At 39.5% G+C, this 21,142-nt stretch overlaps 1 long non-coding RNA gene across 1 annotated transcript; it reads right to left on the bottom strand.

Moving 5' to 3' along the window:
• Positions 1-5,098: 5,098 nt before the first annotated feature.
• Positions 5,099-16,085, bottom strand: LOC141514767 (uncharacterized). Its single transcript, XR_012476114.1, has 3 exons — positions 13,392-16,085; positions 9,308-9,361; positions 5,099-6,409 (listed from the first exon to the last, which is right to left on the bottom strand). It is a non-coding gene; the product is annotated as an uncharacterized LOC141514767 (long non-coding RNA).
• Between the last annotated feature and the right edge of the window lie 5,057 nt (positions 16,086-21,142).

The raw sequence follows: 21,142 nt of genomic DNA, 5'->3' as shown, positions 1-21,142 counted from the left end.
AAAAAGTCAAAAGCATTTGCCATGAACTCCATCTTTTCTCTTCCTCATCTTCTACCATTCATGTGCTTCTTGACACTCTTTCCTCCTTCACCCATTTCACATGAAGAGGCCTTACTCCTTACTGAAATTAACCTATTTATTCAAATGATTTCCTTCCATCTCATCTCCTCCAACAGATTGCTCCCTCTGTCATTTCCATTCTTTCCCTTCTTTTCCTTCTTTACTAATTCATTTCCTACCACCTACAAATGTGCCACATCCTGAAAAACCCTCCCTTGAGCCTTCCATCACAGCTATCATTCCATCTGTCTTTTGTTGTTTGTAGCTAAATTCCTCAAAAAGAATATCTGGGGGTGGCTAGTTGGCGCAGTGGATAAAGCACGGGCCCTGGAGTCAGGAGTACCTTGGGTTCAAATCTGGTCTCAGACACATAATCATTACCTAGCTGTGTGGCCTTGGGCAAGCCACTTAATCCCATTTGCTTTACAAAAAAAAAAAAGAATATCTGCACTAGGGACTCCACTTTCTCTTTTCTCAATCTCTTAACCCTTTACAAACTGACTTCCAAAATTATCATTGAAACTCTTCTTTCTAAAGTTATTAATGTTCTCTTAGTTGCCATATTCAGTGCCCTTTTCTCAATCTTCAATTTCCTTACTCTCTCCATAGCCTTTGATACTGATAATCATTCATTCCTCCTTGTTACTCTCCAGGTTTTGAGGATAGCACTCTCTCAGGGTTTTTTGCCTTACCTATCTGACCATTCTTTCTGTATTCTTTTCAGGATTTAACCACTGTTAGCATTCTGTCCTGAGTTCTCTTCTCCCTCTATACTACTTCACTTGGTGATTTCATCAACTCCCAAGAATTTAATCACCATCTCCATGCTAAAGATTCTTAAATCTACCTTCCCTTCCCCAGACACTCTGCTGACCTCCAGTCTTGCATCTCCAGAGACCTTTCAGACATCTTTTATTTTAATTTATTTTTTATTCTCATTTTGTACAAATGTTTTTCTTTACATTAATAAAATATACTTGTTTACAAGTAAACAAAATACCCCTCCCCCCATGAATATAGATAGACTTGCTTGGGCAAAAAAGTAAAGGGGGGAGAAAAAAAATTAAAATTAAAAAAATAATAGTAATAATTGTAGCTATGGCCAGGTGGCGCAATGGACGAAGCACCAACCCTGGAGCCACCAGCACCCGAGTCCTTATCCAGCCTCGTAAACCCAATAATCACCCAGCCATGTGACATGCAAGCCACCCGATCCCCACTGCCCTGCAAAAACCAAAAAGAAGAAAAAAAAAAAAGACCCAAAATAAAATAAAATAGTAATAATAGTAGGGGTGGCTGGGTGGCAGACAGAGCATTGGCCCTTGAGCCAGGAGCACCTGGGTCCGAATCTGGCCCCAGACACCCAATGATTACCCTGCTATGTGGCCTCAAGCAGGCCACCCAGCCCCACTTGCCCTGCACCCTCCCCCAAATAATAATAATAAAAAATGTGTTTCAGTCTTTGTTCCAACACCATCAACTCTGTCATGAGTGGATCACATTCTTTATGATAAGTCCATCACAAAAGTTACTTCCATATTTTTCCAACATTGCCATTGCTGATTGCAACTCCCTCCTTTCTTATTTCTCCACTACCATGTACTATATTTTCTCTCTCCTTTCACTCTGACTCTGCTGTAGGGTTGCTGAGTGGCGCAGCAGACAGATCCCTGGTCCTGGGGCCAAGAAGCCCTGAGCCCCCATACCACCCCTTAGGCCTAGAATCCACCTGGCCTTATGGTCCTGGGCAGGCCATCCTATCCCAGCCCCTTGCAAGAAGTAAAAAATGAAAATGTGTTATATCTGACCACTGTCCCTCCATGGTTCATCCTCTCCTCCTTTATTCACATCCCTACCCCTTCCCCCTGCTCCCCCCTCCTTACTCCAGTTGTCTATACCCCATTGAGTATATTTGCTTTTTCCTCTCCTAGCCATCTCTGATGAGAGCAAAGGTTCCCTCATTCCCCCTTGCCTCCCCCCTTCCATATCATTGCAATATCTCATTGTAATAAAAAAAAATCTTATTATGTGAAATAGCTTGGACTATTCCCCCCTCCTTTTTCTTTCTCCCATTCCATTTCCCTTTTTTTCCTATTGACTCCATTTTTACACCATATTTTATCTTCGAATTCAGCTTTCTCCTGTGCTTCAACTATAAAAGCTCCCTCTACCTGCTCTATTAACTGAGATGGTTTATATGAATATTATCAGTATCATTTTTCTAGCCATGCAGTTCATCCTCATTAAGTCCCTCATATTTCCCCCCTCTCCTCCAATCTCCATGCTTCACCTGAGTCCTGTATCTGAAGATCAAACCTTCTGTTCAGCTCTGGCCATTCCAAAAGGAACATTTGAAATTCCCATGGTTCATTGAAAGTCCATCTTTTTCCCTGGAAGAGGACATTCAGCCTTGCTGGGTAGTTCATTCTTGGCTGCATTCTAAGCTCTTTTGCCTTCCGGTATATTGTATTCCAAGCCCTATGAGCTTCCAATGTAGCTGCTGCTAAGTCCTGTGTGATCCTGACTGCAGCTCCACGATATTTGAACTGTGTCCTTCTGGCTGCTTGTAATATTTTCTTTTTGACTTGGGAGTTCTGGAACTTGGCTATTATATTCCTGGGGGTTGGTTTTTTGGGATCTCTTTCTCAGGGGGGATCAGTGGATTCTCTCCATTTCTATTTTGCCCTCTGCTTCTAGAATATCAGGTCAATTTTCCTGTAGTAATTCTTTGAAAATGATGTCAAGGCTCTTTTCCTGATCATGACTTTCAGGTATTCCAATAATTTTCAAATTATCTTTCCTAAGTCTGTTTTCCATATCAGTTGTTTTTTCAATGAGATATTTCACATTTTCTTCTAATTTTTCATTTTTTTGGTTTTGAAGTATTGATTCCTGATTTCTGGTAAATTCATCAATCTCCCTGAATTCTATTCTTTGTCTGAAGGATTTGTTCTCCTCAGAGAGTTTTCTTATCCCTTTTTCCATCTGGCCAATTTTGCTTTTTAAGGCATTCTTCTCCTCAATAACTTTTTGAACTGTTTTATCCATTTGACCTAAGCTGCTATTTTCTTCAGCATTTTTTTGGATTTCCTTGACTAAGCTGCTGACTTCATTTTCGTGTTTTTCCTGCATCTCTCTCCTTTCTTTTCCCAGTTTTTCTTCCAACTCCCTCATTTGATTTTCAAAGTCTTTTTTGAGCTCTGTCATAGCCTGAGCCCAATTTCTGTTTTTCTTGGAGTCTTTAGATGCAGGAGCTTGTGCTTCCTCATCTTCAGACTGAGTATTTTGATCCTTCTTGGGCTCATTTGCAAAATATTTCTCAATGGTCTTCCTCTTGTTTCTTTGTCCATTTTCCCAGCCTAAGCCTGTTTTTTGGGGGTGCTTCCTGAGCTTTTGGGACACTCCCACAAGGGTCTCAGTGTGTGAGGTTCTGTCCTCCCTCCTGGTCTGTGAATGACCATATGCGCCCCCCTCTGTCACGGGGCCAAGGTGGGGGGGGCCCTGCTGTTCTATGGGGGGGCCTAGACTGTGATCAGGATATGAATGTGTTCAGAGCTCCAGAGTCCTGTTCCAGGGGCAGAGGACAGAGCTCTGCGGTCTCTCTCTCTTCACTCCCCTCCCTCAGCTCAATGGGCTCATGCCCTGGGGGCTCCTGTTTACCAGCTCCACCTGCTTCTGTTTCAGGGTCTAGGCTGCAGAAAGACCAGGCTGCTAGCTGTGTGCCCTGAGGGCTGGGCTCCACGTGCTCACCCCGGCAGAGGTCCCCTGCTGCTCCCCGACTCCATGCAGGTGCTCCCCAGGGTGCAGCCCAGGAGACTCCCCTGCTGCTGCGAGCTGCAGCCCCCAGTGCCCTGGGGCTGCCTCCGGGAGGCTGAAGTTCCTTGGCTCTGGTGGGCCACCCCTCCGGCAGGCCGCCCCTCTGGCCCCGGGGAGCAGAGCCTCTCTGCTCTTTTCCAGGTTACCTTCAGTAGGAGAACTGCCTCACTGGGTCCCTTTGTGGGTTCTGTCTCTCAAAAAGTTTAGAGTCCTTAGTTTATGAGTTTTTATCAGAGAGCTCCTAAGACTCGATCCCTTTATGTCACCATCTTGGCTCCGCCCCTTTCAGACATCTTAAACTCAAAATGTCCAAAATACAATTCTTTATATTTCTCCCTAAACCTTTCCTACCTCTTACTTTCCCTTTTACTGTAAAGGTCAACACCATCCTCCTATCCCTCAGGTTTACAACCTAAGATTCATCCTGGATTGCTCACTATCTCTCACCCCCAGCCAATATCTAAGCTATTGCCAAGGTCTATCAATTTCACTGTTGAAATATTTCTCAAATACTTCTCTCTTCTTCTGACATTGCTTCCACTCTAATGCAGACCCTCATCACCTTATGTCTTGATTCCTGCAATGGCTGTTGGTGAGTCAGTCTGCCTCAAATCTCTCCTCACTCCAGTTCATCTTCCATTCAGTCATTAAAGTGATTTTCCAAAAAGTCAAGTCAGATGAAGTCACATTCCTACTCAATAAACTCCAAAGTTTTCCTGTTGCCTCCAGGAGCAAATACAAAAAATGCTGTCTGGCATTGAAAGCCCTTCATAACTTAGACCCCTCCTATCTAACTAGTCTTCTTATACCTTATTCCCTCCAACATGTATTCTTTAATCTAGTAAAATCTAGTAACCCTGATCTCCTGGTTGCTCCAAGAATAAAATATTCCATCTCTTGGTTCTGAGAATTTTATCTGACTACTACAGGCCTAGAACTCTCCCCACTCTATCTACTGACTTCCCCAGCTTCAAGTCCCAACTAAAATCCTCCCTTCTATAGGAAGCCTTCCTCAAACTTCCTTAATTCCAGTGCTTCCCCCTCTTTTAATGATTTCCTATTTATTATGTATGTAACTTGCTTTGAATGTTTGCATGTTATCTCCCACTTTAGATTGTAAGTTCTTTGTCTTTTGACTTTTTTGTGCCCCTAAAACTTAGCACAGTTATAAGAGCATGTTAAATGTTGAGTTTAATAAATATAAATATTTATTGTTTATTGAGTGATTGACAAAGCAGCTAATGACTAGAGAGGTTATAAGTGTTAAAACACTAACTCACTTGATCCTCACAACTCCTCTAAAAGGTAAGCACTATTATTAGAGGAAACTGAGGCAAACAGAGGTAAAATGACTTGCCTAGGATCACGCAAATATTAAGTGTCTGAGGTCATATTTGAATTCAGGTCTTTATCATACTCTTATCCATTATGCCTCTAGATACCTCAAGGCAAGGGTGGGCAAACCGAACCCAGGTTTTTAAAGTCTTTTTCCACATTGTGTTTCCTTTCCTGGGCACAAGTACTTAATTGGGCAACAATGCTTGATAGATATTCTTAGCCTTGGAAGCAACCTTGTGAATGCAAGAGAAGAAGAGATCCTTGGTAAGATCTATCTGGTGATAGGGAAAGGGGTTCAACTCCTATATGCACTTGCCAAAAGATATAGACCTTGAGGGAATTGTTTGGAGAGTGCTGAACATAGGTGAAATATAAACCTCTCACTGAGCAATCTTGCAAAGCATCTGGATGGTTTTAAGTCAGCCTCCAGGAAGTGTAAAAGAGCAGAGCATAACTTAAGACAGTAACATAGAGATTGTTTGGTTCAGTTTGTTCTCAAAGAGGACCAAAGTGACATCACTATTAGGGTCTTGCAATGTGTCCGATTGAGGCTGATCAGACCAATATGAGCTTGGAATGCTCTACCACATGCTGGGCACAAATGGTCCATATGGACACCTGGGGTGGATTCTCTAAACTTGTGTATCTCACATTTCCTTTGAGTTTTTTAATTCTACTTTGCTCATAGAGCACAGCATTCTCTCTGATGAGGGGACACTATGCTAGGAGGCCTGTGCCAGTGTCTCCCATGATGCACAATCAATTCCAAAGTTCTTAAGAGAGACCCTAAAAGTATCCTTGTATTGCTTTTTTTCTGACCCTCTGATAGGCACTGCGGGTTCTCCATAAACAGTCTTTTTGGCAAGTATAAATTTGGCAATCCAACAATGTGGTCAGTCAACTGAATTTGTGCTCTCTCTAGCAATTTGGATGCTTGGCATTTTAGTTTGAGATCTTCAGAATCTTCCCAAGACAATTTAAATGGAAGCAATTCATTTTTCTGGCAAGGTGTTGGTAAACTTGCAAGATTCACAGACTTAAAGCAAGGAAGTCAGCAAAATGGCTCTTCAGTTTGGTGATCAGTCTTCTTGGTGGTCCTCTTCTCTCCCTCACTTTCTCCTAAAGTCTCCCAAATGTATAACTCCCTGGAAAGTATACTTCCAAGATAAGTGGACTTCTCCACAGTAACCACATGCTGTAATGGAAACAGTAACATAGCACAACTTAAATAGAGCATATAGTTGTATACTTATAACAGGATATAATGGTTATATTTAATACAGTAATATTTATAATGGTACTTTTAAGTTATTTCTGTTTCTGCTTTAAATTTCCTCTGCCAAAGAGGAAACAACTGTTCTATGTATCTGATCTACATTGTACATTGACTGCCTTTCTACTTTTTGAGAAGACTCTAGGCATATGCCAAACTTTGATATAACCCTGAGACTCAGGGTGGGATTGTAAGAACTGAAAACAGAAGGATATAAAAAAAAAAAGTGTGACTCTTCTTTGAGGACAAAATTTGAATGGGTCCAGAGTTGATTGTGGTCCTCTTAATGGAAAAAAAACAGTCAATGCCATAATCCCTTAGTTCTGGCAGGAGTTATAATTCTTAGATATATAAAATGGTTTGCACATTTCAATATAGTATATAATTGTTGATCATTACTATGTGGAACATCTTTGAATCACAAGAATATCCTAGACAGACTCCTCTGGGACCATCTCAACTCTGTTATAATGGGGATACACAGGAGAGCCCCAGTGATTTACTAGACCCTGTGGCTTCTAGCTCAGCACTGAAAGAATGAGAAGAGATGCCCACTGAGTAGACTTTGAAAGGACAGATGGTTTCTATTCTTGTTCTTTTCTTACTCCCTCTGAAATAACTGGTGTAGAAATCTGTCTGATAGTTCCCACAGCGGGGAGTGAATTGAATAGGGCTTTTGCCTCATCTCCACTCCAATTGTCAAGGCAGCTGCTTACAAATGGCAGCCACAAATGGGTGCTGCCTAGGTAAGCCCAAGACTGGGCCTCGGGTCAATAGATGCCTCTTCTGCCTGTGTCTCTTCCCTGGAGTGTTTGTGATACAAACAGCATTTCTGAGACAGTTTTTAGTTAAGGTTGAGCTGGAGAGGTCAGGAGATCCTGGGTCGTCCTTCAGATAGAGTTGACTGGCCTGAGAAAATTCCTACAACCTACATGCCACCACTTCTCTCTCAACCTTTCTTCCTGCCCATGTTTTCATGTTACCATAGTTGTCCCTTATTTCAGTAGAAATTGTTCCTCCTTGCAGGTGCTTAGTGGAAAACCAAGCGAGTGTCTCTTCAATACCTGTAGCTAGGCCAAATCTCTCTCTAGCTTTGTGTTCATGGCCTTTTCTGATAAGGAATAGTCCAGGGAATCCAAGTCTGATCCCTCGTTTAATGGTGCTCCCTCCCTTATTGGTCCTCATTCCCCATTTGGCTGGGACAAATTCAACAAATGTGGGAGACTAGAATAGATTTCAAATGCTAACTCCCCATATACTTTTCACACTTCCTGGTTATTTATGTAGCAAAAGGAACCTATATCAAATATCCTCCTTTGGACTAAATTTCTCCTAGATACATAAGCTGAGGAAACAGAGAGGATATTGCCACCCTTGCCTTCTCCCTCCTTTGTCTGAAGAGATCTTTTATTGGGGGGGGGTTGCAAGGGAAAAGGGGTTAAGTAGCTTGCCCAAGGCCACACAGCTAAGTAATTATTAAGTGTCTGAGACCAGATTTGAACCCAGGTACTCCTGACTCCAGGGCCGGTGCTCTATCCACTGTACCACCTAGCCACCCCATGAAGAAATCTTCCTAAGAATTAGTTGTCGTACCTTCTGTTGTTCAGGAAATTGAGACTTAGAGAATTCATAGGATGATAGATTTAGACCTGAAGGCCTTAGAGGTCATTGAATTCATTTTTACATATGTGGAATGGAGAAGTTAAGTGATTTGTCCAAGGTCACACAGGCAGTGACAGAACTAATTTAGGAAGTGAATCCTGAGACAGGAGAGAAGAGTGCTATGGTGAATGGACTCTGGGAGGGTGAGACACTGGTAGATTGTATCACATGGTCTCATGGACCTGATAAGTCAGTCAGTCAGCAATTTTTTATTGAACACTTAGTGTTGTTATTAACTGGGAATTCAAAGAAAGCTGCCCTTCTCAACCCCCCAAAAGTTCTTTCTCTCTAGGAATGCACATTCTTTTTTTCTTTGTTTTTTATTTTTTAATTTCTTTTTATTTTTAATTTAAATTTTTATTCATTTACACATTACTAAAATGGTCTTGTTGTAATAGTAAACATAATCCCCCCCCCCCCACAAAAATAAAAAACCTCATGAGAAATAAAGTGAAAAGAAAGAGGAAAAAAAATGTGCTTCAGTCTATGTTCAGATACCATCAGCTCTGTCTCTGGGGTGGATCACATTATTTATCATAAGTCCATCAGAGAAGTTATTTCCATATTTTTTCCCACAGTTATTGCTGATTGTAATTCCCTCCATACATTCCTCCCCACTTCCATTTATTATATTTTCTGTCTCCTTTCACTCTGTCCCTCTTCAAAAGTGTGCTATGGGGCAGCCAAGTGGCATAGTGGACAGAGCACTGGCCCTGGGGCCAGGAGGCCCTGAGACTATATCCCACTCCAGACACCAAGCAACCACTTCTGGGTAGGTCACCCAACCCCACCACCTTGCAAAAAAACAAAAACAAAAATGTTGTATCTGACTACCCTCTCCCATGATCTTCCCTCTCTTCTATCATCTACGTTCCCCCTTCCCCTCCCCCATCCCCTTTCTCCCATCCCTTTCCTCTCCTTTTTTCCTCTAGGGTAAAAGATTTCTATACCCTATTAAGTGTGTATGCTGTTTCTTCTCTGAGACATTTCTGATGATAATGAAGGCTTCCTCATTCCCCTCACCTTCCCCCAGTTCCACTCTATTGCAAAAGCTTTTTCTTGACTCTTTTCCATGAAATATCTTAGCCCATTCTACCTCTCCTTTCCCTTTCTCCCAATACATTCCCTTTTTGCCCAGACTCCATCTTTATAGTATACCTTCACACTCAGCTCTCTTCTGTGCCTTGTCCAAATATGCTCCTTTTAATTGCTCTATTAAATAAAAAGATTCATATGAGTATTATTAATATCATCTTCCCATGCAGGAATACATGCAGTTCAACATTAAATCCCTCATAATTTGCCCTTTCCCATCCACTCTAACTTCACCTGAGTCTTTGAAGATCAGATTTTCTGTTCGGCTCTGGCCACTTCAATAGGAACATTTGAAATTCTCCTATTTCACTGAATTTCCATCTTTTCCCCTGAGGAGGATGTTCAGTTTTGCTGGGTAGCTGATTCTCAGTTGCATTCCAAGTTCTTTTGCCTTCTGGAATATTATATTCCAAGCCCTACAAACCCTTAATGTGGATGCTACTAAGTCCTGTATAATACTGACTGTAGCTCCACAATATTTGAATTGTTTCTTTCTGTAATGTTTTTTCTTTGAGTTGGGAGTTCTGGTTGACTATAATATTCCTGGGGGTTATGTTTTTTGGATCTCTTTCAGGAAGAGATTGGTAGATTCTCTCAATTTCTATTTTACCCTCTGCTTCTAGTATATCAGGGCAATTTTCCTGCAGAAATTCTTCAAAAAATGAAGTCAAGGGGGGGTGGCTAGGTGGTGCAGTGGATAGAGTACTGACCCTGGAGTCAGGAGTACCTGAGTTCAAATCCGGCCTCAGACATTTAATAATTACCTAGCTATGTGGCCTTGGGCAAGTCACTTAACCCCGATGCCTTGCAAAAAAAAAAAATTGAAGTCAAGGCTCTTTTTCCTGTAGATGACTTCCAGGTAGCCCAATAATTTTTAAATTGTCTCTTCTGGATTTGTCCTCCAGGTCAGTTGTTTTTTTTCAATGAGATATTTCATGTTTTCTTCTAGTTTTTCATTCTTTTGGTATGGTTTTATTGTTCCTTTAGCTCCATTCTACATTTGAAGGAGTTGTTTTTTTTTTCCAGAGAGCTTTCTTATCTCCTTTTCCATCTGGTCAATTCTGCTATTTAAGGTATTCTTCTCCTCATTAACTTTTTGGACTGCTTTTTCCATTTGACCTAAACTGGTTTTATCTCCTTGTCTAAGTTGCTGACTTGGTTTTCATGCATTGCTATCATTTCTCTTCCCAATTTTTCTTCTGCCTCCCTTTCTTGATTTTCAAAAATCTTCTTTTGAGCTTTGCCATAACCTGAAGCCAATTTCTATTTTTCTTGGAAGTTTTGGCTACAGAAGCTTGGATTTTGTCATCTTCTGAGTGTGTTTTGATCCTCCATGGGACCAAAGTAATTGTCTATGGTCAGGTTCTTTTTTTTCTGTTTACTCATTTCCCTAGTCTGTGCCCTGGTTTTGGAGGGCTTCCAAAGATTTTTTAATTTTATTTATTTAAGGCAATGGGGTTAAGTGACTTGCCCAAGGTCATACAAGTAGGTAATTATTAAGTGTCTGTGTTCAAATTTGAACTCAGGTCCTCCTGATTCCAGAGCTGGTGCTCTATCCACTGTACCACTTAGCTGCCCTCTTCCCAAGCTTTTGAATGTTACTGGGGCATCCTGCAAGGACTGCAGTCCCTTCAATGTCTTATGAGAGGCTCAGACTGCTCTCCTGGCCTATGCTCTGGTCTGTGAATGACCACAAACATTCTCCTCTGCCTTGGAGCTGTGAGGGGAGTTCTTGCTCCACTATGGCAGTTTGGGGGCCCAGACTGTGACCAGGGTCTGCATATGGACAAAGTACCAGAATCCTGTCCCAGGGACAGAAGAGAGACCTTGACCATCTCCTCCCACCCCCTTACCTTCTGGGTTGAGCACTCTGGAAACAGCTGCCTACCAGGTGGCTTCCCACCAGGCAGCTTCCTGCTGGGTCATTCCCTGGTGGGGGCTCCATGAACCTGTTTCCATTTCCAGAATCTGGGCCACTTCAAGGACTGCAGCTGCAATGAGGACCACACTGGCCTGGGCTCTGAGCTCACTCTGGCAGAGGTTTCCCCGCTGATCTTTCAAGTTGTACTTGGTGTTCACTGGGTTGAAAGGTCTGGAAACTGATTCTTCTGCCATGAGCCAGTACCCCTAGGAACCCAGGCACCCCTTGGTCTGTTCCCAGAAGGCTGGAGCTCCTTTGTTCTGGCCCCCTCCAACCCGGCAGAACAGAGCTTACCCATGATCTTCTTCCAGGTTACCTCAGGTTAGTGAATTGCCTCACTTGGTCTTTCTGTGAGTTCTCTCTTTGTTTCTTTTTTAAAAGAGTTCATATTCTAATGCAAACAATTATGAATATATAAACTACATAGAGGATAAATTGGAGACTGTCTTAGAGGAAAGGGACTAGCACTGGAAAAGGTCTGTTGTAGAAAATGGGATTTGAGCTAAGGTGATGCAGTGGATGGAAGAATCAGGAAGCCTCATCTTTCTGAGTTCAAGTCTGACCTCAGACACTTACTGTGTGACCCTAAGCAAGATGTTTCGCCGTTAGCCTCAGTTTCCTCACTTCTAGCAAGAAATGTCAAAACACTCCAATATCTTAATCAAGAAAACTACAAAATGGGGTGGCTAGGTGACGCAGTGGATTGACTCAGTGGATTGACTCAGTGGATAAAGCACTGGCCCTGGAGTCAGGAGTACCTGGGTTCAAATCTGGTCTCAGACATTTAATAATTACCTAGCTGTGTGGCCTTGGGCAAGCCACTTAACCCCATTTGCCTTGCAAAAACCTAAAAAAACAAAACAAACAAAAAAAACACTACAAAATGGGGTCATAAAGAATTGTACATGACTGAAATAACTGAACAATCTGAAAGAAAACCAGGGCATTCAGGAACCAGAGGTGAGGAGGGAAAGCATCCCCAGGTGTAAAGGAAAGTCAGTGAAAAGGCAAAGGATTGGATTGTAGTGTGTGAGGGAATAATGAGGCCAGTGTAACTGAATCAGAGTATTGGGAGGGTTATAAGGTATTGTAAGGTGGAAAAATAGGAAAGGGTCAGTTTGTGAAAGGCTTTAAAAGCAAGAAAGGATTTTCATTTTATTCAGGAGCTAATAGAGAGCCATGGGAGTTTGTGAAGTGGGTGAGAGACATGGTCAGACTTCAGTTCTAGGAAGGTCACTTCCCCATCGATTAGTGGGTGAACTGAAGTGGGGTGAAACTTGAGACATGGAGACCAACTAGATTATTGAAATAAAGTTCAGGTATAGGTGTTGAAGACCTGTATCTATCACCATGGCAGCTTTGACAAAGAAGGGGAAGGTAGAAGACTTTAAGTTGAGAGGTAGGAAAGAAGTGTGCTTCCCTTCCCCTGCTCTATGCCATCACCCTGAGGTACCCCTGTTAACATACTAATTATTGTGCTAGTATTGATTAATGACTAAATCACATACATTAACATAAATTAATGCTAATTTGAAGGAGTACTCCAATAGAATGTCAGAGTTCTTTCCTTGGTCCAATGACTGAATAGTCTTTTCAATAGCTAGAATGAAGATATAGATGACTTTTTTAAAAGTAATTAAGCTTTGATTTCTTTTATTATAATTAAACAAATTTGAACTCAGTGTCCCCAGGTTGCCTTCTAACTGTGACTTACAAGAAGGCAAAAAAGCTTTTTTTTACTTAAAGATTTTATTTATTTTGAGTTTTACAATTTTTCCCCAATCTTACTTCCCTCCCCCCACAACCCCTCAGAAGGCAATTTTCCAGTCTTTACATAGTTTCCATGGTATACATTGATCCAAATTGAATGTGATGAAAGAGAAATCATATCCGTAAGAAACATAAAGTATAAGAGATAGCAAGATCAGACAATAAAATATCAGGGTTTTTTTTCTAAATTAAAGGTAATAATCCTTGGTCTTTGTTTAAACTCCACAGTTCTTTCTCTGGATACAGATGGTATTCTCCATTGCAGACAGCCCAGAATTGTCCCTGATTGTTGCACTGATGGAATGAGCAAGTCCAATAGATGACTTTCTTAACAAATTTAAGACATAAGGAATCTGATAGGGAAAGCTACCCTAATGTATAAAAAAATTGGAATTCAGAAAGATCCCTCTGAACTGGAAGAATGGGCAGGATCTAATAAGACTGAAATATACTTACTTTAGTTTATCCAAGATCCTTGATTTCATTTGTGTGGGTCCTCTCCCTGGGATGGAGAAGAGAACAAACTCCATACTTTAGTAGATGGTCTTCTTGAAATGTATTTCATCATCTTGTGACCCTCTAGTACTGGACCTTTCTAAAATAAAATAAGCTGGTTCTTAGGTAACAGAGATAGTGTCTTACTGGGATCATCTTCAGAATCTTTCCAGTTTGGTAGGACCTGAAGCTTGTATTCCAGACACTGTGTTAGGAATTGAAGATAAAATACAATTGAAAAAATATTTATTAAGTCCTGAATTAGATTTTAAAAATCACTGCAATACATAGAAGATAAGGGAGACATGACTAGAAATCAATTTATATAAAATTATTTAGTAGGTTGTAAATTCAATTTGTGTTAAACATGTGACATGATTGTCAAATAACTTACTACAATTATAATACTACAATTACTTACTGCAATTTTAAAAATAGGTTGTACTTATATAGTGCTTTAAGATATCTCATTTTATCACTATTCCAACCTTGAGATAAAGGTTCTATTATTATATCCAATCCTCAGATGAGGAAACCAAGGCAGAGAGTTTAAGTGAGTTGCCCAGGGTTACAGAATCATTAGTTGTCTGAGGTCACATTTGAACCAGATCTTCTCAACATCATCTGCCTTCTACCCACAGAACCATATAGTTTTCTCTCTCCTCTCTCTCCCTCTCTTTTCCTTTTCCTTCCTGCCTCCCCCAAGAAAGAGCTCCAAATGATTTGCTAGAGATTCTTGTTAAATTTTCAGTGTGAGCATTTGTAAAACTGAAAATTGTAGCAAAAGTTACAAATCAGGGCTTGATTTGTTGTTTTGTTGAATGTCAAGACTTAAGAAAGTGATGGAGAAAATGTAAATATTATTAAACTTTTGGGGGCACTTAGGTGGTGCAGTGGATAGAGCACTGGCCCTGGGGTCAGGAGTACCTGAGTTCAAATCCAGCCACAGACACTTAATAATTACCTAGCTGTGTGGCCTTGGGAAAGCCACTTAACCCCATTGCCTTGCAAAAACCCTAAAAATAATAATGATAATAATAATACTATTAAACTTTTAGAAGTATATCATGTGTGTGTATATATATATATATATATATATATACACGTGTATTTTTTTCCCCTAGAGAGCTGATAGTTAAACTCTTATCACCACATCTTTTGAGTAGTACATACCAATCTTAGACCACATGTTGAAGAATGTATTCTAGATTTTGAAGGCTACATTTTAGAATATTGAAGATATAACAACAAACTGCTGCTAGGCCTAGGTGGGTGGTGTACTTACTCTCTTCCAGTAAGAGTCCCCCTAGTACCCTATTCGTGTACAGATCGAATTCAATATCAAGGATTCAAGGCCTTGGTTCTTTTTCATTGTCTCTGGATGTTTATGTCAACATCTCAGAGCCCTAGGAAAAGATTACTTAAAGCTTAGACATGAGCAATGTCTAGGGGACTCCTTAAAAAAGAATTCTCAATGTATGATGTAGATTTAGTCTTGGATAGCTATTTAATTCCACAATACACACATAGAGACAATGCTTAAAACATGAAAAATTCCTAAGTATACAATTACAAAGAATTAAAACATGATACAGTAACCTACTTATACTTTCCTGGAGGGAGGCTTATAACCCAAGATATTTATTTGACTTGTTGAAGAGACAGCTCACCTTCATTCTGGTTGCGCATCATCAGTACAATTTCCTCAAGGTTTATTTATTTTTAACCAATTAGACCAGGGAAGGGCATTCATCATCTCTTCATAACTGTCTTTTCTGACAGTTGTGTAGGTGGAGGAACCCTCAAACCCTGGACAGGGGCCAAGCTACTCCTCTGAAGGAACAGACACCCCCTTGTGAACAGAACCCTGTTTGGAGAACTAGACTAAGAGAGCCAAAAGGAGGTGAAGGCATTGTAGCTATTTTGGGGAAATGCCCAGTATGAGACATATCCAGGAACAGAAACAAGGAGTGATAACTGTAGACAATAGCTATCCTCAACTGAAGCAAATACAATAAAAGAAGCCAATGACATCAGGGATGTGATGCCATGACAAACCTGTGAATTGGGTTTGAGTGAAGGGGATGCAGCCTCATTTTCTCCTTCAGGGTCATCTATGTCCAGTGGCCAGATATGAATCAGGACCACTGGAGATGACCTTGGATGTGGGGCAATCAGGATTAAATGACTTCCCCAAGGTCACACAACTACTAAGTGGCAAGTGTCTGAGGCTGAATTAGAACTCCCATCCTCCTGAATCCAAGCCAGTGCTCTATCCACTGCACCGCCTAGTTGCCCTACAATAAAATAGGGAAGAAAGGAATATCCCTCTACTGGATAATAGGGGAAAAGTTTGCACATGAAGAAATTATTCTTACCAGTCATTCATTTCCAGTGACTTACAGGTCCCAGGAAATATACACTGAATTTAAATAAACTGAACCCTCCCCCACTCACCGCCATTTAAAAAATAGAATTTCCCTTCTCTCCCTTTGTGTTAGGAAAAAAAAATTAGTTAGAAAAAAAAAATGAAAGAGTGATGAAACTAAGTCTTTAGCCATAACCTCTGATAGAAGTTCTTTCTTAATTTGAGTGTACCTAGGTGAATTGACAATCATATAATTTTACTAACACATATATTGCTTCTTTTTCTAGGAAAACTGCCAGAGTAAAAAAGGAAGGGAAATGATTATTAGTAGGGAACCAGAAGGTCTTTGGGGGGGGAGGGGAGAGAGGGAGAGGGAGAGGGGGAGGGGAGGGGAGGGGAGGGGAGGGGAGGGGAGGGGAGGGGAGGGGAGGGGAGAGAGAGAACTCTCCAAGGAAGAAGATCTTCTAAAAGACAAATTGAGGTGGGGAACATTGAGAAGAAGATGGCCAGGTCCAAGGAGATAATGATTCTATAGAAGATTGACTCTATTCAGAAAACACCGACACTGCACTTAGAAGGAACATAGTTTAAACCTGATAAAGAACAAATCATAGACCCAGAAGGGATAGGCAATATTCGGCTAACAGAATCAAGATGCAGAAAATCTTTTTTTAATTCAATTTAATTTTTTTCTAATTATATATAAAGGTAGTTTTTAACAGTCATTATCTGTAAGATTTTTGAGTTCCTCATTTTTCTACTTTCTTCTCTTCCCCTTCCCAGGATAACAAGTAATCTGATTTAGGTTAAACATGTACAATCATGTTGAACATATTTCCATATTAGTCATGTTATAAAAGAAGAATCAGAATAAAAGGGAAGAAAACAATGAGAAAGAAAAAGCATAAAATCAATTTCTAAAAATGAAAATAGAATACTTTGGGCAGCATTCAGATTCCATAACTCTAGGGGTGGCTAAGTGGCGCAGTGGATAGAGCCCTGGAGTCAGGAGTATCTGAATTCAAATCCAGCCTCAGACACTTAATAATTACCTAGCTGTGTGGCCTTGGGCAAGCCACTTAACCCCACTGCCTTGCAAAAACTTAAAAAAAAAATACAGATTCCATAGCTCTTTCTCTGGATGTGGATGGCATTTTCAATCACAAGTTTTTTTAGAATTGTCTTTGATCATAGTACTGCTAAAAAGAACAAAGCTGATCAAGATTGATCATCACATGATGTTCCTGTTTATGTGTACAATGTTCTTATGGTTCGATACAAGAAGATCTTGGCAGGCTGGTACAAAGGACCAAAAGATGTTATTTCTTCTATCTATTAATGGATCTATGATCTCATCAGTCAATCAATAAGCATGTTTCAGGGACTGTGCTAGATACTAGGTAATCAAAGACAAAAATTAACTAAGAGTTAACTCAAAGAGTTTATATTCTAAAACAAGGTGTTATTTAAAACAAACAATAAAAGAAAAACAAATTAGCATCAAAAATGAAAAGAATGAATTCACAACTAATGAAGATGAAATAAAAGAAATTATTAGGAGCTATTTTGCTCAACTATATACTTGTAAAACTGATAATCTAAATGAAATCAATAAATATCAGCAAAAATATTAGCTGCCCAGATTAACAGAAAATACATTAACAGATTAATAGAAAATAAAATACTCAAATAAATCTTTCTTAGACAAAGACATTGAATAAATCATAAATTAGCTCCCTAAGAGAGAAAAAAATTAAAGGTCAAGATGGATTTACAAGCAAATTCTACCAAACATTAAAAGAATAATTTATTCCAAAGCTTTGAAAAAAATAGGTAAATCATTACCAATTCTATATATTGCCAACAGAACCCAACAGGAAAAAATATAAAAAGAAATTCCATTTTAAATAACTGCAAACATTATAAAATATTTGGGAGCTGAACTGCCAGTATCACAGGAACTATATGAACACAATTACAAAACTCTTTTCACCCAATGAGAACAGTTCTAACTGGAGAAATATTCATTGTTCATGTTGGTCAAATCAAACAATAAAATTATTACTAACTAGATTAATTCATTTGTTCAGTGCCATATTAATCAAACTACCTAAGAATTACTTTATAAAACTAGAAAATACAATAACAAAATTCAGATGTAGGAATAAATGGTCAACAGCATCAAGGGAATCAATAGGGGAAAAACTGATCTAGCAGTACCAAAATCTCAATCTCTGCTACAAAGTTGTAATCTTTAAAATAATCTGGTACTAAAATATAGAATGGTTGATCAATGGAATATATTAAATATACAATATTCAGAAGGAGATGAGCATCATAACCTAATTTCGATTAAACCTAAAGATCCAAGATATTGGGGCAAGAACTCACTGGTGTGTGTGTGTGTGTGTGTGTGTGTGTGTGTGTGTGTGTGTGTGCATTTCTATGAATCTTAAATTTTTTTCTTTTTAAATTTATTTATTTATTTTGAATTTTACAATTTCCCCCCCTAATCTCACTTCCCCCCACCCCCCCACAGAAAGCAATCTGTTAGTTTTTACATTGTTTCCATGGTATATAGTGATCTAAATTGAATGTGATGGGAGAGGAATCATATACTTAAGGAAAAAAAATAAATATAAGAGATAGCAAAATTACATAATAAGATAATGGGTTTTGTTTTGTTTTAGGTTTCTTTTTTTGCAAGGCAAATGGGGTTAAGTGGCTTGTCCAAGGCCACACAGCTAGGTAATTATTAAGTGTTTGAGACCAGATTTGAACCCAGGTACTCCTGACTCCAGGGCTGGTTCTTTATCCACTATGCCACCTAGCCTCCCCCGTTACTGCTCTCTTAATTCAAGTTCAGTGTTAGGACAACTCTTGTCTCCACATGGAAATGTATTTTGTCATTAGGTTAATGCAGTCAAAATTAGAAGGGAACTTACAGCAAGTTTCTCTGATAAAAGTCTCAATTATATAGGGAACTGAACAAAATTTATAAGAATAAGATCCATTCCTTAATAAATATGTGGTCACAGGAATGAATAGGCCACTTTCAGAAGAAGAAATCAAAGCTATCAAATATAAAAATCATATAATAAAAGCTCTAAGTGACTATTGATTGTCGAAATGCAAACTGAAACAACTCTAAGGTACCACTTTAAACCTATCAGATTGGCCAATATGATTAATGTTGGAGGGGATATGGAAAAATTGGTACACTAATGCATTATTGGTGGAGTTGTGAACTGATCCAACCTTTCCAGAGAGCAATGTGGAATCACTTCCAAAAGACAATAAAACTGTGCATACCATTTACTAGGTCTGTATCCCCAAGAGATCACAAAAAAAGGGTAAAAAATTCACATGTACAAAAATATTTATAGCAACTCTTTTTGTGGTGGCAAAGAACTGGAAATTAACAAATTGTGGTAGATGAACGTGATGGAACACTAGTGTTCTATAAGGAAATCATGAGAGATGAAACTTCAGAATAGCCTAGAAAGACTTACATGAACTGATGTTGAGTGAAGTGAGCAGAACTAGAAAAAGATCATATATACTAACAGTAACATTGGATAATGATCAGCTATGATGGAGCAGTACAATAATCAAAGACAATTCTAAAAGACTTGTTATGGAAAAATACCATCAATATCCAGGGAAAAACTATGGAGTTTAAATGGAGACCAAAGCTTATTCAATTTTTAAATTATTTTGAAAATTTTTCTACTTTCTTACTTTATTCAATTTTTATGTATCAAAAAAATTAAAATAAAAAATAAGTCTCAAGTATATAGGAAACTGATCCAAATTTATAAAAATAAGATTCATTCCTTAACAAATATGTGGTTAGATGGCATAGTGGATAAAGCAGTGGCCTTGGAGTCAAGATAAGTACCTGGGTTCAAATCCGGTCTCAGACACTTAATATTATTACCTAGCTGTGTGGCCTTGGGCAAGCCACTTAACCCGTTTGCCTTGCAAAAACCTAAAAAAAAAGTCTTAAAAGAAGACAAATCTTCCTTAGGAGCAGCTAGGTGGCGTGGTGGATAAAGCACCGGCCCTGGAGTCAGGAGCACCTGGGTTCAAATCCAGTCTCAGATGTGTGATGAGCTTGGGAGAGACTAGGGCTGGATAAATAGATTTGGGAGATATCTGCATAGAGATGATAACTAAACTCATGGGAGGTTATACAACTACCAAAAGAGAAGAAGACAGAGCTTTGGGTATACTTTCACAACTGTGGAAGTAGGTCTAAATAGAAGTACCAAGGGAAAGTGGTCAATGATTCAGAATACCAGGAATTGATCGGTGTTAAGGTGCAGGTGACTTGATTATTAGTTCGAGTTGGGACAGATAAAATAGCCTTGTGGGTTAGGCTCTGCAGTCAAGTCTGGATGAGGATAGGATTGTCTGGGTTAGAGCTTTGTTTAACATGTGTGGCTCCAAAAAGCATGGGCAGTTTTGCCCCAGAAAGCTGAATGGATCCTCTCTGTCCTCACCATCCCCAAGTCTTAAAAGAAGACAAATCTTCCTTAGGAGCGGCTAGGTGGTGTGGTGGATAAAGCACCGGCCCTGGAGCCAGGAGCACCTGGCTTCAAATCCAGTCTCAGACACTTTAATAATTACCTAGCTGTGTGGCCTTGGGCAAGCCACTTAACCCCATTTGCCTTGCAAAAAAAAAAAAAAAACAAATATGTGGTCAAAGAATATGAATAGGCAATTTTCAGAGGAAGAAATCAGTTATCAAATAATAAAAATCATATAAAAATGCTCTAAGTGACTATAGATCGAAGAAAAGCAAACTGAAACACTCTGAGGTACCACCTCACAACCATCAGATTGGCTAATATAACAGAAAAGGATGTGGTAAAATAGGTACATTGATGTACTGTTAGTGGAGTTATAAACTAGTCCAACTATGCTGGTAAACAATTTGGAACAATGCCCAAAAAGCTACTAAATTTTGTTTACCCTGTGATCCAACAATGCTCCTACTAGGTCTTCACTCCAAAGAGACTTTTCTAAAAGGAGCAGAATGATTCGTATATACAAAAATGTTTATAGCAACTCTTCTCCTGGTGGCAAAGAATTGAAGACTGAGGGGATATCTACCAATTAGGGAATGACCTGAACAAATTGTGGTATATGATTTTGATATAATATTAATATAAGAAATGATTAAGGAAATGGTTTCAGAAATGAACTGAGGCAAAGTAAAATAAGCAGAACCAAGAAAACATTATGCACAGTAAAAGCAATATTGCAATGATAATCAACTATGAAGACTTAGTCACTGATCAATGCAATGATCCACAACAACTCCAAAAGATTCATGATA

Source organism: Macrotis lagotis, chromosome 2 (genome assembly GCF_037893015.1).
Source record: "Macrotis lagotis isolate mMagLag1 chromosome 2, bilby.v1.9.chrom.fasta, whole genome shotgun sequence".
NCBI lineage: Eukaryota > Metazoa > Chordata > Mammalia > Peramelemorphia > Peramelidae > Macrotis > Macrotis lagotis.
This window is presented reverse-complemented; position numbering and strand designations above follow the sequence as displayed.